Source organism: Oryctolagus cuniculus, chromosome 5, assembly GCF_964237555.1.
Source record: "Oryctolagus cuniculus chromosome 5, mOryCun1.1, whole genome shotgun sequence".
Lineage (NCBI taxonomy): Eukaryota > Metazoa > Chordata > Mammalia > Lagomorpha > Leporidae > Oryctolagus > Oryctolagus cuniculus.
Window position 1 is genome coordinate 12,827,475 of NC_091436.1, and position 14,925 is coordinate 12,842,399.

At 41.7% G+C, this 14,925-nt stretch overlaps 1 protein-coding gene across 4 annotated transcripts in view; it reads right to left on the reverse strand.

Moving 5' to 3' along the window:
• Positions 1-14,925, reverse strand: part of SCAF8 (SR-related CTD associated factor 8) — a 247,115-nt gene that overhangs the window by 142,243 nt on the left and 89,947 nt on the right. The window lies entirely within an intron of this gene.

Genomic DNA, 14,925 nt, shown 5'->3' on the forward strand with positions numbered 1-14,925 from the left:
TCTCTGCCTCTCCTCTGTATAACTCTTTCAAATAAATAAATAAATATTTAAAAAAAAATTGAGTTGCAACAAAAGATCAATTCCTGCACTGCTGGGCAATACAGTGTTAACTATCTCCGGGCACAATGTTCTTTCTATAGTGCAAGTTTTAGGGAGAAATACCCTAAAATACGTTGAGTTCCTCCCCAGGGGCCTCAAAGATTCTTGATTACAGGTGAAAGCTAAACATTAGCAGGCTTTGGCAAAGCCAGGAACAAATATGTTAAGGTCTCAACAGTTAGAGATAAGTCCTAGTGCTTTCCAACCTACTCCTGTGTTGAGAGACAGCTGGGTCTAGAAATACTTAGAGTGGCACAAAGCCATTAAGATGCCATTATTATTATTATTATTATTTGACAGGCAGAGTGGACAGTGAGAGAGAGACAGACAGAGAGAAAGGTCTTCCTTTGCCATTGGTTCACCCTCCAATGGCCGCCGCGGCCGGCGCACCGCGCTGATCCGATGGCAGGAGCCAGGTGCTTCTCCTGGTCTCCCATGGGGTGCAGGGCCCAAGCACTTGGGCCATCCTCCACTGCACTCCCTGGCCACAGCAGAGAGCTGGCCTGGAAGAGGGGCAACCGGGACAGAATCCGGTGCCCCGACCAGGACTAGAACCTGGTGTGCCGGCGCCGCAAGGCAGAGGATTAGCCTAGTGAGCCGCGGTGCCAGACAAGATGCCATTATTTCTTCTACTAGGATAAGTTGTAGTGTTCAGAATGTCTTGGTTTGGAGCGCCCAAGAAGTTCTCTTCCCTGGGCTAAATTCCAACACCAGATAAATGCCTGGGTTTTTAAAAATGTTGTTTCTCATCATCACCCCAAGATGTCTTCTGCTCTGTACTTCACATATACACTCTCAGTGCACAATGAGCCAAACACATGATCTTACTTCCGTGCATCAATCCTATGCACCCTGACTCAATGAAGTGAAATGCTTCACTTTGCATTCATCTGTTCAATCAAAAGGAGTTTAGGGGCCGGCGCTAGGGCACAGCAAGTTAAGCACCGTCCACAGGGCCGGCATCCCATATGGGTGTCGGCTTGAGTCCTGGCTGCTCTGCTTCTGATCCAGCTCCCTGCTAATGTGCCTGGGAAAACAGCAGATGGCGGCCCCAAGTCCCTGGGCTCCTGCCACCCATGAGGGAGACCCAGAGGAAGCTCCTGGCTCTTGGTTTTGACGCGGCTCAGCCCGGGTTGTTGCAGCCATTTGAGGAGTGAACCAGCAAATGAAAGATCTCCATTTCCCTTCTCTCTCTCTCTAACACTGCCTCTCAAAGAAATAAATCTTTAAAAAAAAAAAAAGAAAAATGTCACGAGTGTAAAGCACTTTAAAGGGAAAAAAGAAAAGCTTCTTGATTCAACACAGACTATGCAACAGTCAAAAAGCCCGCACAGGTGCACCTGCTGGTCCAGTGCTGCATCTCTCACTCACTCACGCCTCCAGTTACTTTGGACCAATGAGCTCCAGGAAAGAAGCTGAAGCAAATCCATAAAATGAACGGATGCTATTAATAATGTTCTCTTTGGCTATAATAAATCAAAAAGTATCTGACTCAAAAATGATTTAAAGCCAATACTTTTAAAGTCAGCTGTCAGAAATGCTATTGCTCCAAACCTTAGCGGCGATGTCTTATTTGCCCCCAATCTCTGTACTGAGTATACTAGTACTGAGTACTAGTTCCTGGTGACCTGATCATTTAAAGGAGTCGAGCTTCTAATGAGGACAGCTGGTTCTGATGAGCACACACCAGGTTTCAAAGTTAAGAGTTCCTCAGACGCTTTCAAAACAGGGGTGAGACTTAAGTACAACAAAGAGTTACTGGTTCTAAGTTTTCTGTTTCCTGTGAAAATGTGTAAGGTACAATGGAACAGAAGAAAGATCAACAGAGAATCCACAAGGCTTGCTGAAGGGAAGGGGTGAGGTATTCGATAAGTAAACGTGTATGTGCTCAAATATTTCCAATTAGGAGTTGTACTGGACTATTAGAAACTACTGTGAAACATTAAACTAAAACTGTAAGCAGTGAAGAGGCCAGCAGAGAAAATGTTTCTCACGAAAAACCACCTGGCTTCATTGGTCCCAGCCAGGGTGGAGACATTCTGCTCAGGGTGCCTCGGCAGTGCTGACAACCAGCCTAACCAAACCCAGTGCTCCATGGTCAGCTGCTTGAAGCAACAAAAAGGAATGGAGAGCCGTTTCAACAGCTTAGAAAAACAATACCCACAAGTGCCTCATAGGATCTGATGAACCGCAAATTGTCAGCCCTCTCAATTCTTCAGACCCTGGTATCACGACTGTGCAAAACCTGGTTAGACTCCCAATACTAATATCCTAATATTAGGGTACTCCTAATCCTCTTTAAATAATTTCCATCTGACACTTAGCGTCCAGACAGGAACCAAAGCCATACACTTTCGTACGACCCTCGAATAGCTACAACATGCACAAAGCCAGAGGCTCAGTGGGATTAACAGGCCAGGGTCTTTATTAGGCATCTATCAGCTGGATCCCCCATCAGATTTTCCCTCCACTCATGAACACCATCACGTACCCGTGTGCTATCAGTTAAATGAGTTGTTTCAGAGATGAGGGAGCCACTTTTTGGCCCTTTGAGAACTGATACTAAATTAGAAATCCATCTTATTCTCCATTGGTTAAAATCTGATTACTAACTTGACTTGCTCAGAACATCAAGGCTTTGAGATGTGAGTTGAGGGGGCAGTCAGCACTGTCTGTCTGAAGTCCTCTATCCAGGTGTTAGACCCAGCGTCTAAAATGCCTGTGTGCAACACTGGAGCACCTGGGACTGCTCCCACCCAGCTCCTGACTTCATTCCACTGCTCAAGTGATGCCGAGAGGCAGTGGTGACGGCTCAAGTGGTGGATTCCTGAAGACCTGGTCTGTGGGAGACCTGCACTGAGCTCCTGCTTCTGGACTCTGACCTTGGCCCGGCCCTGGCCATAGTGCGGGCATCTGGGGAATGCACCAGCAAATCAGAGATCTCAAATAAATAAGTCCCCCATCTACAGCTCTAATGCAACAAATACATGTAAGTTAATCAACAGGGCAAAGAAAGGCTAGAGCTGCAGAAAGCATGAGGGCTTCTCCCGTTTCACATCCAGCTTTCCAGAAGAGGTAACAACTGTGCATTAGCCTGAAAGAGGGGAGCTGCTATTTTGTTAACTCCTGATATTAAATAAGTAACTGACATTTAAAAGTACAGCCAACTATCACTGTTGTAGCATTTTGTTATTTCCACTGGGTTGTGGCCAAGTCCCTACTACATCTTCCTAAACTGGCTACTTACTTGACTAGACTCCAGGTTTAGAAAATAGGTATCTAAAATCCTCACATCTCCCACATGTGCAACAAACTCTGCTATCAGCAGTAACGTGACTTAATCTCTCTTTCCAAAGAGAAATTCTTTTTGAGGCCTCAAATTTGACAGGTTAATTTTGGTATAAAATGGCTCTGGTGCTTTTCAAATTCTCAGGATCACATGGGAAGTTTAATAAATTTTCACAAAATCATCGCTCGGGGCTGGTGTTGGGGTGCAGCAGGTTAAGCTGCAGCCTGTGACATCAGCATCCCATATGGGTGGGTACCAGTTCGAGTACCAGCTGCTCCACTTCTGATTCAGCTCCCTGAGGATGTGCCTGGGAAAGAGGTGAAAGACACCACGTCCTTGGGCCCCTGCATGCATGTGGAAGACTGAGATGGAGTTCCAGGCTCCTGGCTTCGGAGAGTGAAGCAGCAGATGGAGGCGCTCTCTTTCTCACCCCATCCCCCATTTCAAAACCAAATCAGCCTTTTTCAATGGAAATCCCATTCAAACAATGTATTTGAAAAATTTCCTACTTCACTGAATAAGGAAATTGGCAATGCTATTGTTAACCACTAAACTGTTACTCCCTGGTCCTATACAAGTAACAGAAGTCAGAGCACAGCGACCTCTCCACCAGGTGCTTGCCATTAGCCTAATCACTTTATAACATAAATAAACCTTGCGGCCGGCGGCTTGGCTCACTAGGCTAATCCTCCACCTGTGGCACCAGCACCCCGGGTTCTAGTCCCGGTTCGTGCACCGGAGTCTGTCCCGGTTGCTCCTTTTCCAGTCCAGCTCTCTGCTGTGGCCCGGGAAGGCAGTGGAGGATGGCCCAAGTGCTTGGGCCCTGCACCCACAAGGGAGGGAAGACCTCTAACTCTGCCTGTCAAAAAAAAAAAAAAAAAAAAAAAAAAAAAAGTCTTGCTTTTAAAAAGACCTACAAAATTTCATCTTCCCCAACACTGAATTCTAATGCAAGAACCTGCAAAATCCCTTATCTGACACTGATTTCCAGCACTGACTTGAAAGTCTGTTAGTCTGTTAGCCATTGCTGACGATTAAGTCAGCACCTATGTGGCACTACATACCAAGCAGCGTTTCAGTCAACACTAACATGAGGACACACTTTGAAGCTTGTGGAAAAATGACATAATCAATCCATGCAGCTTTTTCATACAATTTTCTATGAACTTTGTAAAGACCTCCCACATACTTTTTTAAATCATGACAAACGGAAAGACAACAGTGCTCTCTTCGAGGGTAGCTACAATGACATCTAAAAAACTTTTAAGTCAGTGTATTTTTTTTAAAATGAGTAACAGTTCACGGTAATTAGATTCTTTGTTATGTAACTAATATTATTGGATTTTCTTTGCAAATTCTTTTGGTCTAAGTATTACTAAAGCAACATGAAAGTGGGGACATTAACGATTCCATTTAAAAAGCAAAGTGGTGCTGACTATCCTGCTTAATGGATTGCAATATATGTATTAGGGATTTCAATCTGATTGCTTTAACACCCAACAAAGTAATTTAAAAGTGGAATTCTGTATAGAAGTATTTTCTTAGTCTAAAACATACTATGCATGCTTTCAGATGTTCAGAAAAGCTTACTCTTGCAATACACAATTCAGTTACAGGTTGTTATGAAGATGACTCCCAAAATAAATGCTGACGTCCTAATTTTCAGTGTCTCAGGTTGTGACCACAGGTGGAAATAAGGTCCTTGCAGATATAGTTAAGATAAGGTCAGGGAGTAGGATGGGCTTCTACAGCACAACTGATGTCAATAAGAGAGGCAAATGTGGATGCAGACATGCGCAGAGGGAAGATGGCCACGTGGTGATGGAGGCAGCGGTTCACTGACAAGCCAAGGCAGGCTTTCCCTGACAGCCTTCAGGGAGGGCCTGGCCCTGCTGATACCTTATTTCAGACTTTCAGCCTCCAGAATCATGAGAGGAAGTTTGTTATTAAGCCACTGAGTTTTTCTTTATAACAGCAACCTCAGGACACTAATTACACAGAACATACTTGTATACAAAGGGTCTTCAAAAAGTCAACGGGGGAAAACATTTGATGAAAATACTGTACATGGATTTCAGTATTTTTGAACCAAAATAAACTCATACTAACTTGTTATGAGGGGATTTAGAGACACAGGGAAAGACATCACTTTGAATAGAACCCTTCTATGAATTCTACTAAAACTGAAGAATAGACATCAAATTTATGATAAAGTTTGAGTGCAAGAATGGTGAAATCAATGTTGCTTTATAAAGGGCTTAGAGGGACAATGTCCCCATAGAAATCAGTTTACAAATGGGTAATCTGTTTTCAGAAGGGATGAGATGATGGTTACGATGAAGCCTACAGAGGTAGACAATCCACAACAATTTGGGAAAAATGTTATTCATGCTCTAATAGCAAGCGACAGCAGCAGAAACACCACAGGCATCTTAGTTCAGCTTTCAAAATGCCGACCAAAAATTCAAGTGCAGCAAACTTCCTGTTCAGTAAGCCCCACTTCTCCGTAAGTGGCACTCAGATCACCTGCAGACAATGGAGACTGTAAACAAGCGGCATAAACATGCTAAAGCATTTCTTGGATGAAATATATGCAGGCTTCTCCAATGTGATTCTGACGACAAAGCCCACCAAAGCAACACCTACCAACAGCTGGAAGGCATCCAGCCAAGGCAAAAGCAGACCAGTCAAGAGCAAAGGTCACCCCAGTGTTTGGGGGATGCTCAAGGAGGGAGGGCCAAAGAACGACAGTATTTGTGTTTTGAGAAAGCCAAAATTTTAGCAGAACAAGCCCTGGGAAGTCTTTACCAGAGTCTTTCTCCAACATGATAAGGCTCCTGCTACTTGCTCTCATCAAAGGCCAAGTTTGTGAGTTTTGGTGGGAAATCAGTATGAACCAACATCTCAGTCTGACTGGTCTGCTGACTTTCCTGTTTCAAAGTTAGTAACATAAAAAGACTGGCCTGACATGGTTGAATTCCCAGTACTCTTGGTTCTTTAGGGATGGACTAGATGGCTGCTATCATAGCGTTTCAAGTGTTTTGAACTTGCTGAGTAATAAAGTTTATGATTTTTACTGTTATATTTTAATTCCATTTTCCAGAAACCTTTTGAAGTCTATCATATTAAAATCTCCTTTTCTACACTTGATCTTAGCCAACAGGCCAAGAAGCGATTAAAATCTCCTTTTCTAAAACAGCACCTTTTAAAGTAAAACATACCTTTGAAGTCAACAAAACCTGGGTTCAAACACCTATGCGAATCATAAGCTGTGCCTCTCCCTATACCAGGAATCATGGACTACTGGGCTAGCCATTTAGGAAATAATGCATATTGAAAACAGAGGGCTGGGGCCTGCATTGTGTGTGGTGCTGCGGGTTAAGTTGCCACCTGACACCACAGCACAGCAGACAGGCTCTGGGTTCAAGCCCTGGCTGCTCCACTTTCCATCCAGCTCCTTGCTAATGCTCTTAGGAAAACAGTAGAAGATGGTCCAAGTACTTGGGACCTGCACCCATGTGGGAGACCCAAATAGAACTGTATACTCCTGGCTTCAGTCTGGCCCTTTTGGGGAATGAACTTGTGAATGGAAGATCTAACTCTGCCTTTCAAATAAGTAAATCTTAAAAAAAGAAAAAGAGCTGTAATTAAAAATATTAAGTAAATTATATTACAACACTGTTCTAACTGGAGCCCTTGAAGGCTGTGCCACCTAGAAACCTCTAAATCCTTATCTTTGGAATGAAAAAAGGGATGATAAATGCTACCTTCTATCTATAGAGCTGATAACAATTTCAACTGCCACAGAAGACAAGACTAAAAGACTCATTCTTAAACAGCAGTTCGTTTACATGTTCAAGAATTATTATTTTTTGACAGAGTTAGACAGTGAGAGAGACAGAGAGAAAGGTCTTCCTTCCGTTGGTTTACCCCCTAAATGGCCACTACGGCTGGCGCACCACGCTGATCTGAAGCCAGGAGCCAGGTGCTTCTCCTGGTCTCCCATGCGGGTGCAGGGCCCAAGGACCTGGGCCATCCTCCACTGCACTCCCGGGCCACAGCAGAGAGCTGGCCTAGAAGAGGAGCAACCGGGGCAGAATCTAGTGCCCCGACCGGGACTAGAACCTGGTGTGCCGGTGCCACAGGTGGAGGATTAGCCTAGTGAGCTGCAGCGCCAGCCTCATTTTAATGTTTTCTGATTTCACTAATATCCTTCCTAGTACATAAACGTTTAATAGTTCAGTAATAAACACAAATCTTGTTTTAAAAAGTACCTGTTGAAGTCCAAGAACATTTTATTTCATGTAATAATAATATAAACAAAATAATAATGCCTTGACAAGACTGATAGAATAACTGACAAGAAAGTTGATAAGTGAGTTTCACCAGTGTGTGAATCAGGCAGTTTTATGGCCACAAAGTTCAGAGTCATTTTCTCAAGAACTCTGGAAAAAGTTTTCAAAGGCTGAGAGTGTGACATGCCATGGAACAGATCTCATGAGAATCTTACTGATTTGAATATAAGACTCAAACAGAAAAAAAACCTAGAATAAGGTTGTATATAAAATAACTAACTACAAATTATCCATTGCCACCAAGGACAAAAGCCAGTCTCTGAACTCAGGCTGTAAATGAACATTAACATTAAACACTTAATATGTGTAAAGGTAATTTTACACATTTAATTCAAGCCAATGAAACTTTCCCAAAAGACAACTTTATACACACACACACACACAAAGTACTGAGTTTTGGTTGTACATACAAGACTAAATTTTAGAAAGGAGCTCCCTAAATCACATCCTAAAAATATAAAATTTGGAAATAATCGCTGACTCTTGTTTTAGAAAGTATTCTAAAGGATAGAAGAGTTTAGAAATGTTATTAACTTGTGGGAAAAAATATGTTCAAAAAAAAATCCTATGCAACACCAACTTCTAAACAGCTGAGTTATTGTGAAACTTAAAAATATGATGCTATGTTTGAGCCCCCCCAAAAAATCATGAAAACAGAATCCAGAAAAAGAAAGCTGAGGTGATTATTTGGCTATAGAAAAGGCAACAGCCAGGGTCCAGTGTTGCCGTGTAGTGCATTAAATCTTCGAACCCAGGAGCTGGTTTGTGTCCTGACTGCTCCCCTTCTAATCCAGCTCCCTGCCAATAGCCTGGGAAAAGCAGTGGAGATGAGCCAAGAGTCTGGGCCCCTGCCACTCAAGTGGGAAACCTGGATGAAGCTCTGCTGGCTTTGGCCCTAGCTGTGTGGCCATCTCAGAAGTGAACCAGCAGACTGAAGATCTCTCTATCTCCCTCTCTCTAGAACTCCTTCCGAGTAAATAATACATCTCGGAAAAACAGAAACCGAAAAAGGCAAGAAAACAGCCCGATGTATGCTTGTAACCATGAAAACACAACTTCAGCAGTTAACTGCAGTGAAACCTGTGAAGACCAGACAGGGCAGCTGTTTAGGATTCTCTGCACATGCGCATTTATCTTTTCTAAACAGAAAATGAACTAACACTTGGAGAACATCTGTCTTGTCAGGCACTTTACTATGTGGTACAAAACGGTTTCCATTTTTGCTCCAATATGTACGAGTTAGGAGACTCTGGGAATTGACCTAAACCTGTGACTTAAGATTTCTCTTTAGTGAAAAGATATTAAAATAATTAGCAGTTCACAGGACTGCATGAGAACTGCTACCCAGTAATACAACTATCCCAGTTTCTGCTGCATAGGATGTGACCATTTCATATCAGCCATTATATCTAATAATAAAATGGACCTTTGCAGACCAGCTATTCAGATATTAAGACTTGGATGCTCAAAAACTTCTCCAAAGCCAGTTTTAAAAAACTAGAACAAAAAATTTTTTGCTGTGTTAAAAAGCATTCCAATATTGTTAGTCTTTCTTTCCCTCTGCTCCTCTCAGTTTTTTCCTCAACTGGTTATTTACAGATCATATTTAGATCATAGACTCAAGGTGTTTAAATGGAGAAAAATGATCTGCAAAACCACTTAGTCAAGGAGCAGCAAACGTCTTTTAATGCAAACAACAAATCTAATCAGCAATCTCTGCACAGAATGAGGTCAAAAAAGAGCCCAGAATGCTACAGGGAGAGGGATTTGGAAGCGAATTCTGGGAAGGCAGGTAGAGAACACAGCAGCAGCTGCCCGTGGCGGACCATGAGGGAGGCGGACGAAAAGCACAGGACTGGTGCTTTTCACACAGCCTCCACCTCCGTGGGTCCCACATCCGCAGGCTCAACCAGCCAGACTGAAAGCATGTGGAGGGAAAAGTGCATCTTCACATACCAGTCAGCATGTAGAGACTTTTTTCCTTTTTTATTTTACCCCAAAAACGCAGCAGAAAAAACTATTCATATAATGTTTACTTTGTATTTGTAGGGATTATTTAAAGTATATGAGAGGGTATGCACAGGTTATTGTGGGGAGCAACTCGGACTAGACTAAGTTACTGGAATTAAGACTTATTCTATGCATCTGCTCTCCCACAATATGGCGCTGGGAGAGGAGTAAAAACAACTTTTACACAGCAGCCTCCAGTTCGACCAGTAACCTGCAGGAGCTGATCCTGCTCCTGATTGGAGGAGAGCAGCGTACTCGGCGTGTGGGTAGCAGAGTTGGGATTGGTGCAAGAGGACTATAAAGGAGGAGAGAGACAACATGCACCAGGAACATCTATCTGAAGGAACACCTGAGCAGCCCCCGAGAGAGCCGGCCGGCGGTGTGCCGCTCCCCCGCGGAAGTGGGGAAAGTGGCAGGGGGAACTGCCCTTCCACGGAGGTGGAAGGATCGGCAGCCAACCCGGGAAGAACCAGCAGCAAACCCGGGAAGGGCCGAGCAGACAAAAGAACAGCGCAGGGTCTTGTGTCGTTCCTCTGCGAAGAGGGAGAGCGACAGTTATATGCAAATACTGTGTCATATTATATAAAGGACTTGAGCATACAGATTTTGGTATCTCCGGGAGGCCCTGGAACAAATCTCCCCTGGCTTTTGCAGAATGTAACACTCTAAGCTATCTACTGGGCTCTGCACAAAAGCACTGTTTACTAATGGAAGCATCTAACATCTCTCACTCGATACGAAGTCAGCCCAATAGCACAATTCTACACTGTCACCACACTACACAAATGACAGTGTTTATATCTTCAATTTAGAACATGGTAAAGATGGAAAGTTGCTGAAAAGGGGAACAGTACTAAGCTGGAGAGGAAGAGAAACGTCTGGTCACCACTGACACCCAAATGAACTACTTTACATTTGCTTTTGATGTGCAGGCTGCTGCAAAGTCCTATGAACAGCAGTACCACATTACTACTTTTTTTTCTTGACAGGCAGGGGGACAGTGAGAGAGAGACAGAGAGAAAGGTCTTCCTTTGCCGTTGGTTCACCCTCCAATGGCCGCCGCAGCCGGCGTGCTGTGGCCGGCGCACCGTGCTGATCCGAAGGCAGGAGCCAGGTGCTTCTCCTGCTCTCCCATGGGGTGCAGGGCCCAAGCACTTGGGCCATCCTGCACTGCACTCCCTGGCCACAGCAGAGAGCTGGCCTGGAAGAGGGGCAACCGGGACAGAATCTGGTGCCCCGACAGGGACTAGAACCCGGTGTGCCGGCGCTGCAGGAGGAGGGTTAGCCTAGTGAGCCGTGGTGCCGGCGGATTACTTCTTGAACACTATCTTGTCCCAAAGAGGCTGTTTCTAGAAACAAAGTATTTAATTCATGATAAATCTAGGGGGGAAGGTAGGCTAGAAAAGTTTCACTTGAGTCAAAAACAGTTTCTATAAAACCATCTCACATGCTTCATGTGAGAATTTAGATTTTAATTTAGATTTTAGATTAACAATTGAATGTAAGACATTTGTGATAACTGACTTTTCTTTTTATTCATCTTCCAACAGTCAATATTTTTACTGAAATATTAAAAATAACTTCACATATCTAAAATATTTTATTTAAATATTTAATAATTTTATGTGTATGATATATTGAATATTTACATATGTTAATACACGTAAAATGGTGGTATATGGGGACTTAAAAAAGCTATAAACCCAGGAAGGTTCATGGATGTATATAATTTAGATAAATATATTATCCCAGGAGAGTCTGTATTAGTCTGGGATAACCATTGCTGACTCTAACAATTTCAACGATTTTCAGAGTTCCACAGGTGACTTTGTCATACATTTTCTTGCTAAGAGCCTAAGAGGGTACATTTCAAATTGCTTTCAATATATATCCATATTTAAAGTTTGCAGCCCCACTGGGGCCAGCACTGTGGTGTAGTGGATAAAGCCACCACCTGTGACTCCGGCATCCTTTATGGACACCAGTTCATGTCCCAGCTGCTCCACTTCTGATCCAGCTCCTTGATACTGTGCCTGGGAAAACAAGTGCTTGGGCCCCTGCCACCCACATGAGTGGGAACTCAGAGGACACTCCTGGCTTTGGCCTGGCCCAGCCCTGGACATTGTGGCCATCTGGGGGGTGAACCAGTGGATAGATCTCTCTCTTGGGGCCAAGTGACTCTTCCAAGTCACTAAATAAATAAATCTTTAAACAAAAGAACAAAAATTTGAACCTTCTTCCCAACACATACACACACATACACAGAAAACCACCTAGGCCATTAATTCTAAATTCTAGACTGAGAAGGTTTTGATCCATCACGGTATCTTGTATTTATAAACTTCTCATTAAAAATTACAATAATTTTTTCTCTATAAATGTTTAGCATCCACAACTTAAGTTATTTTTTAGAGATGTTTTAAAAAGCTACAGTATGAATTAAGAAAACAAAATTCTCTACCATACTGTAGTATTTATGATTATTTAGAACAGTTACAATATTCTGTTTGCCTACCTTAAAAATTAACCTAAAGATACTTGCTCTCCCCCTTCTATATACGTAAAATGTTGAGAAAAATGTTAAACATTTTATTAACAGCAACCAGTAAAAAAGATGAAGGCATATAATGTATAATAAAATTATTTTAATTGAATATTTTCTAAATTGTTCAATAAAGGTATGTATGCATTAAAGTTTAGATGAGTAACATTCATATAGTCTCAAAGAACTGGATGTAATTCAGTAATAAACATCTTGTTTTCTTGATTCTAAGATACTTTTTTAAATTTCAACATCTCTGAATTAGGGATGTGTCTTACAATCCTGGGCATGTCCTACTAGAAGCATTTCCTATCTCTGAATTGTGTCACTCACAAGCAGTAACTCCCCAAAGAAATGCAGTGCTTATTGAAAAAACAATTTTCAGTTAAAAAAGATAACTTCTAAAGTGTAATAGAAGTTTTCCCAACTCCCAAAATAACCCTTTAAGTGTATGACTCCATGAACAACCGTTTTCTAGATGTAAGAAATGGCAAAGAAACTTCATGAAGTAACTACATTCACAGGACAAAAGAACTGCTGTAGTAAGAATACAACAGCTTCCATAATGCACATCTTTTATCAATGAAATACTGCATGAAGTTACTTCCAGGTTCTTAAGTTAATAATTTCATCCTATTTCTACCTTCTACAACTTTTGAAGTATTTTTCCACCCTAGATTAAAGTAAAATAGAATAAAGGATCATTCTACTCGCAGTACAATGGAGGTAAAGATTAGCTTGCTATAAAATAAGTTTCTTTTCCCAACAGAACAAATATAGCATATGCAGTTATTCTAAGAACAAAAGAATGTTTAATGAAGTGTTTGGAGACATTCAAAACCCATTTAAACGTAATACCGCAGAAATACTATGGTACCTTGAATCGTAACCTTTAATGGTTAGGTTACTCCTTGTGTACTGCTAACTCCTAGCATTTCAGTGACAACACTGTAATGACAAGTGTCAGACAGAGACTGGCTCTGTGGCACAGCAGCCTGCATCACATCCTGTAGCACTACTGGTTCAAGTCCCTGGTACTTTGCTACTGACCAGCTCCCTGCTAACGTGCCTGGGAAAGCAGCACAAGATGGCCAAGCACTTGGGTCTCAGCTGCACATGTGGGAGACCAGGATGGGAGTTTCTGGCTTCTGCCTGGCCCAGACCTAGCTATGGTGGCCATTTTAAGAGTGAACCAGCAGATGGAAGATCTCAATCTCTCCCTCTGTCACTCTGCCTTTCCAATACGTGAATAAAATAAATAATCAAAACGTGACAGGTCCTATGCCAAATTTATCAAAGTAGGACAACATTGTTGGCATTTAAATAAATGGGGAGTGTAAGTATCAGTTTTGGAAATTTAATGTAAGAATGAATAATCTCCTCTCACTTTAATACTAAAACAAAACAAGGACAAGGTAAGAACACACAATAATTTCTTAGCCATTTTAAGAGGGTCACCACACATTTCCAAGATGGGTTTCTAAATATAATACTAACAATCAATCAGTGACTCTCTAGCACTAGAATCTTTGAAACAGTAAAATTACTAGACAGTCTCACATTACTACTTAATCCAACTGAACCTCACTGACATTTAACACTGGGACATGCAACTGAAGTAGAGAGGACTCCCAGACAATATGGTTTTCTTCAAGACAAGGCCACTGCTTCCTGAACATTAGAACTTTGTACCAATGTCTTGTTTTTTCTCATGGCCCCAAGAAAAGGACCTGAACCTCATGAACTGAATGGAATACTACTTTGGAAATAAACATCATTTAAGTATTTCTACTCTTGTCTACTCTTCCAAATTATATACTATCTATTCAGAACCTATAGGAAAAAATTATTTTTGGGGCCAAGAACCTTAAAGCTTGCGTAGCTCTCTAGATCATCACAGGTAAGCAAAATCAATCAACTGCCAATGGCTGGTGTGCTTTATCATTTTCTGGAGGTTTGACAAATACAGCTTAGGAATTTCACTAAGTAGAGCAAAAGACGGACTGTTGGAAATGCATAAGAAACAGAATGACTATTCATATAAACAACCAAATGAAAATACTCCATTACAAACTAAAAGAACAAAGGATTTTATATATAAGAAAATACTATATATGCAAACCAAAGGAGAACAAACAGCAAATAAATGGAAACTTAAAAGCAGAAACAAATAAATAGGTAACTAACCCCCAATTTTTCTCCTCAATTTACCTTGGAGGTAAATCTCAACAATGTTACCCAGAGCCTACGAAACACATAATGGACCCCGGGTTCCTAGTATACAAACTCATACCTTTAAGTCCACCAACACCACTACACATTTTGTGCAATTCTGAAATTCACTTAGGCACATGAATTGTAAGCATTTTAGTACTAGTATGACATATGCAGAATAATAAATATAGTGTGAAACAAAGCAAAACAAGCACTGATTTGAGATTTGGCTCCATGTTCAATCTTGCTTCATGCTTAACTATATCAAAAAAGAACTGTCAAAGTGCCAATGTTATTTCTTTACAGTATTTCGTATTTTACCTTCATCAAGACTAACAGCTAATACCTATGGACAATGTTAACTGGACAAATTTCTCCAATTTTCTATCAGGTTTTAAAGTTTATTATCTAAACTA